Here is a 4,149-nt window from a genome sequence, read left to right on the forward strand (position 1 = left end):
ATTGGCGTTATCAATATCAATACTAATTACCCTATTATTAATTTAGACATTTGTTTTTATTTTTTTTATTTAATTTTTCTAGAAGATTATTTCAGGTTTTTATGCAAAGAAGGTCAGGTAGAACTGAGCCCTTGATCTTTGATCCAGAAATCGAAAAGACTTGTCGTAGGAACAACACTACTAGGAGAGCATGTGAGAACAAACCAAAACAACAAGCAAATATGGCTAATGAACTAAACCCACAGGACGGACCTCAACCCGATGTCCACACCTTGCCAGATTACATAACGCCTTCTCTCAATGGAACAACCTCAAGTATCATGAGACCTAGGGTGGAAGCTAATAATTTTGAAATTAAACCTGCAATTATCCAAATGTTTTCCACCTCAATTCAATATGGAGGTTTACCTATTGAAGATCCTAATGTCCATATCACAAATTTCCTGGAGATTTGCAATACGTTCAAACAAAATGGAGTTTCTAAGGATACCATAAAATTAAGACTCTTTCCTTTCACTCTAAGAGATAGATAAAGCACGATCCTGGTTATAATCATGCCCTGCTAGAAGTTTTACAACATGGGAGGAATTAGCCCACAAATTTTTAGCAAAATTTTTTTCCATCTTTAAAAACCACAAAGTTGCGCAATGAGATAATGACCTTTGTCCACCATGATCAAGAGAGTTTGTATGAAGCTTGGGAGAGATTTAAGGACCTAGTAAGGAAGTGCCCACATCGCAGCCTAACCAAGAGGTTACAGATAAAAACTTTTTATAATGCATTATCTCCTAACATGAAAATTACTATAGATGCAGCTGCAGGTGGATCTTTTGAAAGAAAAGAAATGATGAGGCATATGACTTGATAGAAGAGATGGCAAGCAATAGCCATTATCAAAGCAACTCCGAAAGAAAGAAGACTACAGGAGTTTATAAGATTGATGCCATTACCACACTCAATGCCAAGGTAGACAATATGATAAGAAAGTTGGACTTATTGACTACTAACTTGGTTAATTCTATTGTGCAAGCCTATGACAGGTGTAATGGGCAACATTGGATTCGAGAATGCATGTTAGATTCTTTAAATCCACAAACGTTGGAGCAAGTAAACTATGTGATGAATCAAGGAAGGAAGAACTACCCGTATTCTAACTCTTATGATAATAGGTTGAGGAATCATCCCAATCTTTCTTTTGGGAATCCAAATAACCCTTTGAACACACCACCAAGTTTTCTGCCTCAAGAGAAAAAGTCTCATGATCATCTCCTTATTACCCTCTCTAAATCTCACATGGACTTCATGAACAAAACTCAAGAAAACAACAAAATCCAACAAGTTGCGATAAGGAACTTGGAGATTCAATTAGGACAGTTTGCAAACATGATGGCCTCCCGACCCCAAGGTACGTTACCTAGCAATACTGAAAAAAATCCTAAAGAACATGTATAAACTATCACCTTAAGGAGTGGCAAACAGTTGGAGGATCCACCCAGGATGGAGAATGAGAAGAAAGAGTAGAAAAAGGTTCCCATCATTGACTTAGAAGAGAAAGAGGCAGTAAAATCCTATGTTTCACCTATTCCTTTTCCACAAGGGTTAAAGAAAACATAAGATGACAAGAGTTTCCTCAAGTTTCTTGATGTCTTCAAAAAGCTTCAAATCAACATCCCTTTTGCTGAAGCCCTTGCCCAAATGCCCAGTTATGCAAAGTTCCTAAAGGAGATCCTGAGCAAGAAAAGTAAGATTGATGATCAAGGAACGGTAATGTTGACAGAGGAGTGTAGTGCAATCATTCATAATAAATTGCCTCCAAAATTAAAAGATCTAGGAAGTTTTTCTATCCCTTGTAATATTGAACATCTTGATTTTGAAAAAGCTTTAGCAAATTTAGGTGCTATCATTAATCTTATGTCTTATGAAGTTTTTAAGATGCTAGGGATGGGAGAGCTGAAACCAACAAGGATGTCTCTACAATTGGCAGATCGATCAATCAAATACCCAAGAGGAATTGTAGAAGATCTGCTCGTTAAGGTAGGTAAATTTATCTTTCCTGTTGATTTTGTTATTCTTGGCATTGATGAAGATAGAGAAGGATCCTTAATCCTTGGAAGACCCTTTCTTGCAACTGCAAGAGCATTGATTGATGTGTGTATGAAGGTAAATTAATCTTGAGGGTAGGTCAAGAGGAGGTTGTTTTTTATGTTCTTAAATCTTGTAAACTTCCCATGGATTATAATGAGTGTTTTAGGATTGATGTTGTTGATGAATGTGTAAAGGACACTTTGCATATTAAAGATAAAGATGACATTAAGAATCAAAGTATCATAGATTAGAAAGAAGTGAATCACCAAAGCAAGAATTAAAACAACTTCTATCTCATTTAAAACATGAATTCTTAGGTGAGAATAACTCTTTCCCTGTTATTATTTCTTCTCACTTACACTTGATCAAGAGGAAAGGCTATTGCAGGTTCTACGAAAACATAAGAAAGCCCTAGGATGGTCAATTTCAGATTTGTAGGGAATAAGTCCAAGTGTGTACATGCATAACATCTTGATGGAGGAAGACTACAAACCTTCAATTGAGCATCAAAGAAGATTGAACCTAAACATGAAAGAGATAGTCAAAGCTGAGATCATAAAACTTTTGGATGCTAGCATTATCTATCCAATTTCCGATAGCAGTTGGGTAAGTCCCGTTCAAGTTTTCCCAAAGAAAGGAGGTATGACAGTTATTTCTAACAAAAATAATGAGTTAATTCCTACTTGAACTGTCACAGGTTGGCGTGTGTGTATTGATTATAGAAAATTGAACAAAGCAACATGAAAAGATCACTTTCCTTTACCTTCTATTGATCAAATGCTTGAGAGACTTGTAGGTTACCCCTACTATTGCTTTTTAGATGGTTATTCAGGGTATTTTCAAATACCTATTGCTCCTGAGGATCAAGAGAAGAACACTTTCACTTGCCCTTATGGTACTTTTGCTTATAGGAGAATGCCTTTTGGGTTGTGCAATGCTCCTGCGACTTTTCAAAGGTGCATGATGTCCATATTTTTTGACATGGTTGAGAAGTTCATTGAAATATTTATGGATGATTTTTCTGTGTTTGGTTCTTCCTTTGATTCTTGTCTTTATAACCTCTCTTTAGTAATGCAGCAATGTGAGGACACTAACCTTGTTTTGAATTGGGAAAAATGTCATTTTATGGTTAATGAAGTTATTGTTTTAGGGCATAAAATCTCACAAAAAGGAATTGAAGTGGACAAAGCCAAGATAGAGGTAACTGAAAAGCTACCACCTCCAAATTCAGTAAAAGGAGTAAGAAGTTTTCTTGGCCATGCAGGATTGTATAGGAGATTTATCAAGGATTTCTCCAAAATCACAAAATCTCTTTATAATTTATTAGTTAAGGATGTTCCTTTTGATTTTGACAAACAGTGTTTGAATGCTTTTAATAGGTTGAAGAAAGAATTGATTTCAACGCCTATCATTGCTACACTAGATTGGATTCTTCCTTTTGAATTTACGTGCGATGCTGGTGATCATGCTATAGGAGTTTTTCTTGGGCAAAGAAAGGAAAAGAAGTTGAATGTCATTTATTATGCTAGTCGCACATTGAATGATGCATAACTAAATTACGCTACCACTGAAAAAGAACTTCTAGCTATTGTTTTTGCTTTTGATAAATTTAGAGCATATTTGATTGGACCTAAGACAATAGTTTACACTGATCACTCAGCTATTAAATATTTGTTAGAAAAGAAAAATGCAAAGCCTAGATTAATTCGTTGGTTTCTTATTTTGCAGGAGTTTTATTTGGAGATTCGTGATAAAAAGGGAACCGAGAACCTTGTAGCTGATCACTCATCCAGGCTTGAGTTAGGGGAGAAAAGCAGATAGAATTGCAAATCAATGAAGACTTCCCCCATGAACATCTTCTTCTTCTAGCAAATACACGAGCTCCATGGTATGCCTACATAGTTAACTACCTTGCTTGTAAGATTACTCCTCACAGTCTTTCTTATCAACAAAAGAAAAAAAATTTTCATGATATTAAATATTACTATTGGGAGGAGCCTTTCTTGTTCAACTATTGTAGTGACACTTTTTTCGACGATGTATATCGGAAGAGAAAATGAAAGT

The 4,149-nt window shown here is 35.6% G+C and overlaps 1 non-coding gene across 1 annotated transcript; it reads right to left on the reverse strand.

Annotated features, from left to right (window-relative positions):
- Nucleotides 1-636: 636 nt before the first annotated feature.
- Nucleotides 637-744, reverse strand: LOC119371017 (small nucleolar RNA R71). Its single transcript, XR_005178574.2, has one exon. It is a non-coding gene; the product is annotated as a small nucleolar RNA R71 (small nucleolar RNA).
- Between the last annotated feature and the right edge of the window lie 3,405 nt (nucleotides 745-4,149).

This window comes from Jatropha curcas, chromosome 4 (assembly GCF_041381405.1).
Source record: "Jatropha curcas cultivar XTBG-Jc1 chromosome 4, XTBG_Jcur_1.0, whole genome shotgun sequence".
NCBI classification, from domain to species: domain Eukaryota; kingdom Viridiplantae; phylum Streptophyta; class Magnoliopsida; order Malpighiales; family Euphorbiaceae; genus Jatropha; species Jatropha curcas.